The following is a 12,512-nucleotide window of genomic DNA, read 5'->3' on the forward strand; positions in this document are numbered from 1 at the left end:
TCTTTTATCGGTTTTAAAACACAACATCAGTCTATATACTTTGTTTCATTAATCTGTTTATTTTTTGGACAAGTATGGGGAGTTTAAATTATTGTAATGTTAAAATATGTCTATGCTGTCCAGTTATACCATTAGTTAGAGGAACTAAGTCAATGGTCATGCACCTGAGAGGTGCACTAGGAATGGAAGAAAACCCCATCCTAAACGCTCTAAACACACAATGAACTCTTCCAGGGAAGCCACTAGATTTTTGTATGTGTTTGGACTCTCTCCTTAGGGTCCAGTAAAATTCTGTCTACACTGTGCAGACTCACATAATATTTTTCTCTTGTCTGCCTGGTCAGAGGCCAGCAAGAGAATTGATTTCAGCAGCCACTTCCAGAGACGCTGTTGAAGTTCTGCTTTGAAAACTTACCAAGATCCTATGACTTTTGTCTGTCTGGTCACACTTCCTCTAAGGTCTTTGGGAGAAACAACTGCTATTCTGTGCTAAGCTACTAAGTACAGAACCTGATGAGATTTTCCTTTTATTTCATGTGAATATGGGATGGGGTATGGTTACCTCCATAGGAGGCATGGATAAAATATGGCAAGAGACAGTAGAACGAAGTGTGATTGGACTGATGAAGAGCTATTTGGTGCATTTTATTTTTATTTATTTATTTATTAAAGATTTTATTTGAGAGAGAGAGAGCGAGCGAGCATGAGTGCGAGGAGGGGCAGAGGGACAAGCAGACTCCCTGCTGGGCATGGAGCTTGACATGGGTCTTGATCCCAGGACTTTGGGATCATGACCTGAGCCGAAGTCAGACACTTAACAAACTGAGCCACCCAGGTGCCCTACCTGCTGCATTTTAAAGCCTTACCTGTGAAATCACAAGCACAACCCTCTTTAAACTTCGCATGCATACTTTAGACACAGTGGTAACACTCAAACAATTATAAATTAGAAAAGACCCTGAGAAATCATCTAGTCCAAATTACTTACTTTACAGATCAGGAGAGAGAGATGCAAAGAAGCTATACAATTAATTAGTAGAGAAATCTTCTATCTTCTCTTTCAGTCCTCTTTTTATCACACCCCGACTTCCATGATTAATGACAGCGACAGTTGGAGCTCTTCCAGAACCTCCGATACTTTCCTTTTATATAATATATAGGTGGAGAATTCATGTTTAGAAAATCCCTAGTGAATTGCAATGGGCTTCTTAAAGTTTTTCCCACTTTAATTCTCTATCCAATCCCAATAAACTAGGCCATAAAATCAACAATTCACTGGAATTTAATAGTTTTCCTTTCTGTTCTGCAGAATCTGATAAAACCCAGCTCTAAACTCATCCATGTCATATGCTTTCTGATGTTACTTTTAAGACAAAAGTCAAAAGAGAAACTGAAGCTGCTGACGCATCTTGATTGTAATCTTTAATCCTGAATTATAATATGCTCTGCCTTCACCCCCCAAGCTGTGAATCATATCTGCTTTCATTCATTGTTTTTTTGTTTGTCTGTTTGTTTGTTTGTTTGTTTTTTAGAGAGTGGGAGGGGCAGTCGGGGGGTAGAGAGAGAGAGAGAGAGAGAGACTCTTAAGCAGACCCAGTGCCCAGTGCAGAGCCTGAAGGGGAGCTCGATCTCACTCCCTGAGATCACGACTTGAGCCAAAACCAAGAGTCAGATGCTTAACTGACTGAGCCACCCAGGTACCCCACTTTCATTCATTATTTGAAATTTTCTCAATTTTTAAAATTCTCATCTCTTATGATGAAAAGAAATGGTTGTTTAATTTGAAAAGTAAAATGTAAAACATGCGTCAAGACAAAACTATGTGATTATGAAATGTGTGGGAAGTACTGGAATCCATTTTTCTTCTTATTTTCAAGGGTAATCACTTGCTCAGCATACTGAAAAACCATCTCAGATAGCAAATAGCTAAAGGCATGTCTACTTCATGTACCATAAATGGAATATAATTTAAAACAATAGCACTGCTACCAAGTAGAGAAATAGGTTCTACATTATCTAGCTGCGTATTTCCAGTCTCCTGTTGTTAGTAAATCAGATGGTAGATTTTTCTCTTGAGGAGGTTTTTGTACTAAATTGCTTGGTGAAGATTTGTTTTTGTGTTTCTTATAAAGAAATTCAATGAATTAAAATGTTCCATGGATTAATGGGGAGCTTAGGCCTCCAAATGTCCTTTCTTTCCTTCCATAGTATTAATATAAGAGATCAAAGTAGGTCATAAAGACAAGTCTTATCAGGATGTTTTCTGTGATTTTGATCATACTAGAGAAAGAATTCCTGATGTAGCAACCTAAAAGCTTAAACTATGAGGACTTATTGTATTAGCTAGAAGATTATACATTTTAGTTTTTCTTTTTACAAAAGGAAGCATTTGTCTATTGCTTAATGAGTTGTATACTTGCTGTCTTTTGTGTTTTGAGTCTGTTATTGCATCTGCATTTTATGAAAAGCTCATATTTTGGGTTTAGCAAATGGACTAATTTGAATTAGGTTTGCTGAAAAGTCTTTTCCAAATTATCTTATGTAAAAGTCTAAAGCAATAGGCTTTCCTCAAAGTTTTCTGGAACACTGATTAGGCTCAAAGACTCTTACGACAAAGAATTAGTTGTGGTAAGGAACACCCAGAGCTCTCTCCGGTGGGAGTTGCAGAGTCCTTCTAGGAAAGGAATGGTTCTTACCTCAAAACAGGTCCATGAAAAAAAGCCTGTTGTCTTTTTGACTGACTGACCCAGATTCCCCAGCTGCAGAGCAAATTCCTATGAAATTTGCTTTTAATTTTTAAATGAAATGCATTTGAGTCAGAATCCCAACATACTGTTAAAACAGAGTTTCATGACATTGACTATACATAATGTTCATGTGCTGCAAAAATTTCATGGGATGGGGTCAAATCCCTCAGAAGAGAAAGAGGTTGAAAGAAGAAAAAAAGACCCTCAGATATTTTTAGACTTTGACGAGCTATGTGGAAGAGTGGTCACAGTGACCTTAGGATCCTGGTAATCCTGGCAGCAATTTGTTTTTAAAAGTAGAAGCCAAAACCTCCTGTCTTTCTTCTACTTTTTAACTGGAGGAATATAGTCTTGTACACAATTTTTGTGAACATAAGATTTGAAAGAAACATGAAGTCTTAGAGGAAGAATGGGGGGGTTGTTGGGTGGATGGGTTGAGGGAGAAATGAAAGGCTGAATGTGGCAAAACAGAGAGTTTCTAATATACCCCAAGATCAAATTAAGAAGCAGTCTAGGAAAAAATAAGCAGAATTGTTGAGTAGAGTAATTTTGTTCTATCTTGAGCAAGTGAAGTAATAGGAACATGGGATAATATGATTTTTTTCTTTCTCCCTCTTTTCCTCTCTCCTTCCCTCCCTCCCATCTGCTCTCTCTTCCTCCCTTCCCCCCTTCCTCCCTTTCTTTCTTACTCTTTTTCTTCCGTAACAAACTGAGAGGACATTATCAAAAAAGGGCATATAGATGGACCTGTGGAAAGCAAATCAACTCACAGTTATCTTTTGGTATTAAGAAAGGGGTGCTTAGCCTGGGGGCCCCTCAGGGATCTAAGGATGAGATTTGGTGGTTTATGAATTCCTAAAATTGTCAATATGTGCCTATTTGCATTTTTCTAGGGAGAGAGTAAGCTCTTGTCTTCCACTAGATTGTTCAGAAGTTCCATGGTCTACAAAAGTGTGAGAACCACTGATATAAAGCATTTGAAGCAAGAGCAATAGTTAGATACTACTACAATTTTAAAATGATATTTTGGTATAACTATGGCTTTCCAAACACATATTTTTCTTTTAGCTCCAGGGCTGGAGATCAGGACACCGCCATTTTCAGTAAACTTTAGACTAATCATTCCTATAGCACTACTGAGATGCAAGGTGGGATCCTGGTAGGATCTTGAAACAGTAAAAGGATGTTAGTAAAAAAAAAAAAAAAAAGTGAAATTTGAGTAAAGTGTAATTTAGTTAACAGAACTGTAAACAGAATTGTACCAATGCTAATTTCTTAGCTTTGATATTGTACTGTGGTTATATAAGATTTTAAAAGGGGAGCCTGAGTAAGGAAAGAGTATACAGGAGCTCTGGAAGTCTGAATTCATGCCTCTTCTAAGTCTAACTTTAGTTCAAAAAAAAAAATTAAATATGGAGAACAATAGAACCCTGATGACATCAACTTAACTTGTGGTTCCAGCTCTGCTTGAAGTCTGACAGTTTTCTCCTAACATTGCAGTTAGGTGAGAAAATAAACTACCCCCTTTTCTTAAAGATTTAAGCAAAAAAAAATTCTCTCTCTTACATTTGTCACTCTGGGCAAGTTACATGAGCCCCTTAATATATAATGTCCTGAAAATATGGAAAATCGCTTTGATCTTTCCTCCTTTTTTGATTTTGCTGAGGTTTTTTTTTTTTTAAAGATTTTATTTATTTATTTTAAAGATAGCTAGAGAGTGAGTGAACAGGGGGAGGAGCAGAGGGAGAGGGACAAGCAGACTCTGTACTGAGCGCAGAGCCCAACACAGGGCTCGACCCTATGACCCCGAGATCAGGACCTGAGCCAAAATCAATAGGCAGGCACTTAACAGACTGAGTCCCCCAGGTGCTCCATTTTTGCTGAGTTTTGAATACATTCTCATTTGATAGCAACTCCTGGACTCTATTGTGCTTTATTTTTGATCTTGAGCACAGATCATACCTTTGTGTTACTTCTAGGCAGGCATCATTAACATAAAATGCCTGGTTATTTCTTTTCCCATCTTCCATAATTATTAGAATCTCAGTTATGATTTTCTTGGCATTAAATTTGAATACATTGTCTTTTCTCTTTTTCATCATTCTTAGAATTCTTCTTAGTAGTACTACTATATTATTTACTATTGGACATCCAGCAACTGTCTGTGCAAGAGGATGTATAGGCTATCTTGAACTCTGTTCCCCTACCTTTCGTTCTTTTAAAAAACACTTGAGTGACTATTATGTGTTACAAGCTATTTTTCAGCTGAGAATAATACAGGTAAGATCCCTGCTAGAGTCTCACCTTTATACCTTCATTCCAACCTATGGGAAGGGGGAAAGAAGGAGTCCAGGACAAGTGGCTTTGCATTTTATTTATTTTTTAAGTTTTATTTATTTATTATTTTATTTATTTATTTACTTAGAGCAAGTGGGGGCAGGAAAAGGGACAAATAGACTCCACACTGAGTGCGAAGCCCGATGTGGGGCTCGATCTCACGGTTCCGAGATCATGACCCCACGATCCTGACCTGAGCCAAAATCAAGAGTCCAATGCATAACTGACTGAACCACCCAGGCGCCCCAAGCAGCCTTTGTGTTTTAGAAGTTACTTGGAGGTTACATCCACCTCAGTTCTGCTCATATCCATTAGCCCGGCCATAGTCATATGCCCTCACTTCCTTTGTGCAAAGGAGGCAGAAAGATCAGTTTTCCTGCTGAGCATCCTGTACTCCCTAAGAGTTAGTGGTGGTGGAACTTTAATTTTAAGGAAGATGGAGAGAATAGGAAGGTGTCTGCCATGGTGGATTTTAAGTTCAGGAGTCATATATTCTAATATGTGTCTTTAAAAATTCACTTTCATAGCTTAGTGGAGACAAAAGTGGAAATGTGGAGACCAGATAGGAGGCTATTTGTAGTCAGGCAGCATGTGATGGTGGCTACTGTATGTTGGCAGCGTACATGTTCAATTTTTAACCAATAACTACTCTTAATTTTCACTTGCATAAGGATATCATTGTAGAACTTAATTAAATGTAGAGTATTTAGTATGATTGCCCTCACATAGTCATTGTTTTCTCCACTTGGAAGTTGATCACATTCTTATATATACAATGATTTTATAGTAAATATAATAACTTACTTTGGTTTTATTTTGGCCACTAAGCTCATAGTTCTGATTTGCTTTACACCGTGACGTTAGCTTTGAGATGGCCTAGGAAGTCTTTGCGGTAGTGCCAGTGAGAGATAATAGTAGCTTAGACAAAGGCTGTAGCAGCGCAGATGCAGGAAAGAAGAACAATTCAGGATGTATATTTAGAGGCAGAGCCAACAGAACTGGCAGGTAGAATGGGGGAGGTGAGAGAGAAGCTAATAATGACTCACAGGTTTTATCCTTACTTGCCACTTACTAAGCTGTAGAAATCTGATGAAGAAATGGGTTTCTGGGGGCTGGTGAGAATCAAGATTTTGGTTTTGGTTATTATAAGTTTGAGGTCAGAAAAAGAAGAACCAAATGGATGTCTAATAGGTGGTTAAATCTAGATGCCTAAAATATAGGTGTCAGGTCAGGGGAATCTATAATTTGACTGGGAGTTCATACTACAAAGACGCTCCTGGAAAATCTGAAGGGTGTGTGGAGGCCCATATATTGAGGGGAAAAGTGGAAAGTTCCAGGGGATCTTCCAGGCAGAGATAAGAATGATGAAGAGTCTGAGAATTATTTGCCTGAATCTATCTGCTCTTAGTAGGCTTCACAGATGGAGAGAGGCATATCTCCACCAATACTTAGATTTTTATTGTGACTACATAGGTAAGTGGATATTGCTAACGGTGGACAGGAATGTCCTAGACAACCTTCTTTTAAACAGGGCTTCAAAGAATGTGCAGTTTGTAAGCTTCTAACTTCTGCTTGTGTATAGTCTCCATTCTTTTGGCCTCCGAGGTCCTTCTTCTTCACTCCCCAGAGTGCTGCTGAGACCGGGCAAACATTCAAAGTCAGCTGTTATTTTCCTCAGGATAGGTTTCGTAGGACTTTGTAAACATATCATAATGGCTGGAGTCTTCACTTGTACATCCTTGAACTTGAGACTAGGTCCAAAGACTTTAAAAGAATACTCCAAGCTCTTTGGAGCTGGCTTCTCCTCAGGTAATGACCACACTGTTGTTAGTCAACACCCAGGAGTAAAATTGGGAATGATGAAGTGTTACTTTGCAGCACTTGCCACTTTGAACTTTGTATTTGGTCTCCTGTAGTCTAGTCATCTGTCTCTTCCTTCCCCAACCCTCTTCTATCTACTCGTATCATTTTTAACAGTTCATCACAAATGGAAAGTAAGAACTGGATGGTCTCCCTCTCATTTTCTAACACTTTTGACTAAAAGTGGATCTGTGACTATAATCACTTCCAGAAAGGATGTGAATTGGGTGCCAGTAAATGGACTCTAGCTTCCAAATATGTGCGTGTGTATAAACATGAGGACAGGGGAATGACTTTTTTTTTTTTTCTGCTGGCAAGACAGTGTTATTTGCTTGTGCTCTTCTTTATTTGGGGGCACCAAAACATTTTAGTAATGCCAGAGGCCAGCTTGGCTTTTATTCTGGGTTCTCTCTCTCTCATTTGGTCCTTAAGTTCCATTCATTTACTTAGAAATCGATATAGAAAAGCACATCCCTTCCTACCTACCTCCATCCATCCATCCATCCATCCATCCATCCATCCATCCATCCATCCACCATCCATCCATCCATCCACCATCCATCCATCCATCCATCCATCCACCATCCATCCATCCATCCACCATCCATCCATCCATCCATCCATCCATCCATCCATCCATTCATCATTTGTTGTTCAGTCATTCTTCATTTATTGAGTGAGTACTTATGTCTGCTCTCCTGTACAGAGGATTGTAAGAACTTTAAGAGATGGTTTTATAGTCACTGCTTCTGTATGTTTATGATTTTTTAGAGTTGTATAACTTCCATGCATTGATCATCTAAAATATAATTCTAAGTCAATATTTGCTTAGGTTTGTGATGAGGTGAGTCAGTCTGAAGCTATACTTAGGAAATTAAGAATAAAAGAAAGACTCTGGGGTTAGTCACTGGTAGCTTTTTATAAGACAATATCTTAAAGTGGCCCTTAAGGGAGCTTAGGGTTTGAACAGGTTATCCAATGTGTGTATTCCCAAACCTTCACCACATGCCAGTCCTTATTTACTCTGAGAGGGAGAAAAACTCTGTAATGGCTATAGGAGACAGCCTTGGTTCTGATCTTTATTACTAGATTAAAAGCTATTCATTAATTTCTGCAGTCTGTTTGCTTACTATATTCAAATTTTTTCTCCCCATACTAAGCATCTTAATGTTAAACTCTATTTCCACCTGATCTCCCTTATCCCCCTTGGTGAGTGGCACAGTACATACATGTCATAGACACTCATTAGGGTATCTAGAAGAGAGGTATACTATAGTGTTGAAGAGCACAAAATTTGGAGATGGGATACTGGAATTCAAATCTGACTTGTGTTAACTTTTTCCTAGCAGTGCAACCGTCTCTCAGTTTCCTCATCTTTACTTGAGGATAATAAATAGTACTACCTACTTCATAACATTGTTTTAAGAATTAACAATGTACACAAAATGCTTAGAGAAAGTGTCTGGATATCATCATCGTCATCCCCAAATGTTTATGGGAGTAAAATGGAAGCATAGGGACCATTTTGAAAAGAGAAGATAGATGGGTAGTTTACTAGGTAGGGATAGCAGATGAAATATTTTAAGTGCTAAGTTGAGTAGTTCAGTGGATAGAAGTAATCAGCAAACATGGGGCCCCTGGATGGCTCAGTCGGTTGAGCATCTGACTCTTGGTTTCAGCTCAGGTCATGATCTCAGGGTCAAGAGATCGAGCCTGGCTTAGGGCTCTGTGCTCAGTGCGTAGTCTGCTTGAGATTTTCTCTCTCCTTCTCCCTCTCCCCCTCCCCTCCCCCTGCTTGTGCTCTCTCTGTCTCAAATAAATAAATAAATAAATAAATAAATAAATAAATAAATTTTTACTTCTTTCTTTTTAAATCAGCAGTCATTGTGGGATTTGGTTTTAGCATCAAGTCTAGAGGCCAATCATTCAGAGTTAGAGACTCAGGGCCATTCCTTGGTCATGATGGTGGAGGAGGCTATGGTGAAATATGGCAAAGAGGGAAGATAACCAACCATGAAATCTTTACATATTTGGTGTGCTGAGTATTCTTATATCAAAAGGAACATTTGTGTCTGCATTTATTTGGTAAACACTAATTAGGGTATTCTGCCCCACTGTATCTGCCCTCATGTTATTTATGGTTTTGTGGGTAGCCAGAGTTTAAACAACTTCGAATAAAGTGTGATGGGTATAAAGATGGAGAAGCCCAGAAGGTAATTGGAGGCAATCTTTTTTCTCTCCCCGACCACTCCATGCTGCAAATTGCATTTGGAAGCCTTCAGAATCTGGCTCAAAGCCTACCTTCCACCAGAATTCGTTGTTTCATTAATTTTATTTTCTCTTGTCCTTAATACTATCACTTTAAAAACATGCACTGATATTCTAAGTTTTCATCTTCATCTGAATCTGTACAGCTTTCAATCAAGAAGATATAGGAACAGAGTTCTGGAATGCTAGGTCCACTCCTACTTTCCTGTGTCCTTTTCTGAAAATCCTTCTGGAATTAGGAATTGATCCTTCAAAAACATACTCATTCATATCTTCTCCCAGAGATCTTTTGAAGTCTGAGGTATCTCTCTGGAGTCAGCATTCACTTACAACTTTTCACCCACTTTTAGTAGAGTCTTTCCTGTATCTTTGTGTTTTGATTAATGCATTTTATCTTCCTTTTATCTGGGAGAGCCAAGTCCACGATGAAAGTTGGGAAGTCGGATATCCTGGCACCTTGAAGAAGGAGACAGTTCTGGGTCTCATTTGCAGTGCATTTTTCTGCGATGAGCACACATCTTTTTTTCAAAGCATGGCCAAGAAGGTAGGATGCATATTTGTTGAACTACTGAAAAATCCCGCATTATAGAAGCAAAAGAAATAAAAGTCCAGCTCTTACTGCAAAACAAATGAATAGTCTTGGTGAACATTGTTAGTAAAATTGAAACTTTAAACAATGGTCTCTTTATCTCCTGAAACCTGATGTGGTGTGAGATAAGAGTCACAGAGCAGCAAATCCAAATTAACAACTGTAAACCTTCGAACTGCATGCTCAAAGTGGTTGGTTATGAGAGAACTGATTTTTACAAGATGGTGAGACAGGAATTATCTATTGTCTCTTATACTAAGACTAATCTTTGCACTGACTCATTTTAGGCCCCCTCTCCCTCTGGAGAATACCATCTGCACAAACTGCAAGGTCCAAGATAGCAATGATCTGCTGAACATATGCAGAACAGATGGTTGAAGAAATTATCTGCCCATTCAATCGCTACATTACTCATTTCCGCCACCTTGCTGCCCATACAAATACAAGGCTGTATAAAGCTGATCTTTAGGTCATTCCCCATGCTGACTCATGGAGGCCACTTGGCATGGCTGCCTGTGGAGGGGTACAAGGGCCAACATCCACAGACAACGTTGCCTAAATTCCTGGCGGAGCACTTTTAGGGAGTGAGAAAAAAGTAAGATGATGTCATTCAGGTAACGTCCAAGGGACATTTTCAGTTTCCCTAAGGTGTTGTTTGGGAGCTCACTGGGAATGAACTGTAAATTCTGTTTACATTCTGCATCAGTCCGGTTGGAAAGTCTTGTCCTGGACTAGGACAAAATATCCAGGAGCAGAGAAACTGAGGAATAAGAGAAAAAGCAAATGGTGGCGATGAAAGGGCTCTTGTTGACCTCAACTGTTGCGCCCATTGTCATCCCCATGTGTAACCAATGGTCAAAATTTGCAGTTTGAATGATCTAATCCCTCAGTGAGGTAAATCACAAATGTTTGCATTCAGATATTTCTTAATCTACATCTTATGCCATAGATCCAGGGAAGAAAAGAACCCCCCCAAACCCAATGCTATGGAAATTGAGTTTTTAGTCCCTTCAGTTGACTGAATTTTGGAGAAAGTCATACTCAATTTGTGCATCCTTGCTTTAATTAGGCCTAGTATCAGGATGAAAGCCAGGTGAGTTGAAAAGGTCATGTTGAAAACCCGTGGTCTTTATCACAATATTTTCCTGTTTCCATTTAATTGAATTTTAAGTGGGTTCACAATGAATGGGTAAAACCACTGTACTGTTTCTGCCTCTTGGTTTTAATTAGCCACCAGGAACAAAAAAGTCTTGGTTTAATTTAGCAATGAAAGGGTTATTTTGAAGCTTGAGAAAAAATGAAACAATATGCCATATTAGGTTTTCTTTTGTTTGGGGCTACTTTTCTTTCCTTTCTTTGAATTTATTATGCACTAGTTTTGTCCCAAGCAGTGTGCTGTGGGGATGGCACCCCTGTTCTGTGGACCTTACTCAGTATAAGAGCATACTTAAGTAAGAAATCTTTGAGAAAAGAAAACTCTCTAGAAAAAAAGTCCTGATTTTTTTCACTAATAGTAAAACAAATCTGAGAGCGTACTAGATTTAGCATGGTCTTCCACTATAACCATTTTTCTAAATCACCATTTTTTTCTGACCAAAATGTTTTCCTGCTCTCATTGAAAATATTGTACATATTCTTTTAAGGTATTATTCAGGGTAAGAAATACCAAAAAACTCTTTAATCAGCAAAGTTGATAATTTTTATATAATTTGTGTAAAAAATGGCATATGGCAAAACAATACTTGTGACTTTGTAGTTGAGTGGCAAGAAGAGCCCACAGATAGCAGAGATTCTGAGTGAAGCTTTGCAGGGACTTCATAGGAATTGAAACAAAAGGAGTCTAAAAATGTTGGCCTACATGGCTCTCCCATAATTGTTTCTCCCTTTTCTCCTTCACTCTCTTTTTTTAATCTGGAAGATGCTAGTATGGAATAAATAACATGGTGAAGTGGCTTTGCTTTTGACGGTTTCCTAAGGCTATGAGTCCTTTACAGAGATTCATTCATTCCACTGGAAGTCCCGGCTTTCCTGTTTTTATTATCCACACTTCACATGGTGGTTTAGACTAAATTGGCCATTGCGGCATTTGGAGAGCAGTCTGTTTAACACAGGGAAGTGTGCCGCTACTTTCATACCCATCTCTCACAAGCCCATGTTCTGGGCTTGATCAGATACATAGTTACGAGCCCTGAAGAAACACGTCAGGGTCTCACTTTTCCCCAACCTTGAAGTGAGCTCCTTTAAAGAGGTCTTACCTCAGCTGTGTTTATTGGGCCTATTTGAGTGGCTATGAGGAAGCAGGTAATGTGGAAGGAGAGATGACTATCAAAATGTAATTTCCCTTTCATCATGAGGAGCTCCTTCACATGAGGAGCTGGGACCACCCAGCCGCTGACCAGAGGTGCAGAAGGCTCAGTAGCCAGCTCACATTGCCTGGTGAGCCTGTGATAGAAAAAGCAAACATCTCTTCATGCAACCATATCATGAGAGCCAGAGTCAGTCCCCAGCGAGCTCTCCTGAAGAGAATTTCTCTTCTAGAGGATTATCCGCGTATTTGGCAAGAAATCTACTGCACATGTGCAGTAATTTAGCTAGTCAACAGCAGGAGAAATGGTAATATGTACACAGGGGTTCATAATAACTGGTAATAGGTAGACACAGCAGATAACCCCAGTGTGGAATAACGACGCAAAGGAGGAGAGAGAAGGTGA

This window comes from Eumetopias jubatus, unplaced genomic scaffold (genome assembly GCF_037043125.1).
Source record: "Eumetopias jubatus isolate StellerSeaLion01/CBP00866 unplaced genomic scaffold, mEumJub1_p1.0 scaffold_2, whole genome shotgun sequence".
Classification (NCBI taxonomy): Eukaryota; Metazoa; Chordata; class Mammalia; order Carnivora; family Otariidae; genus Eumetopias; species Eumetopias jubatus.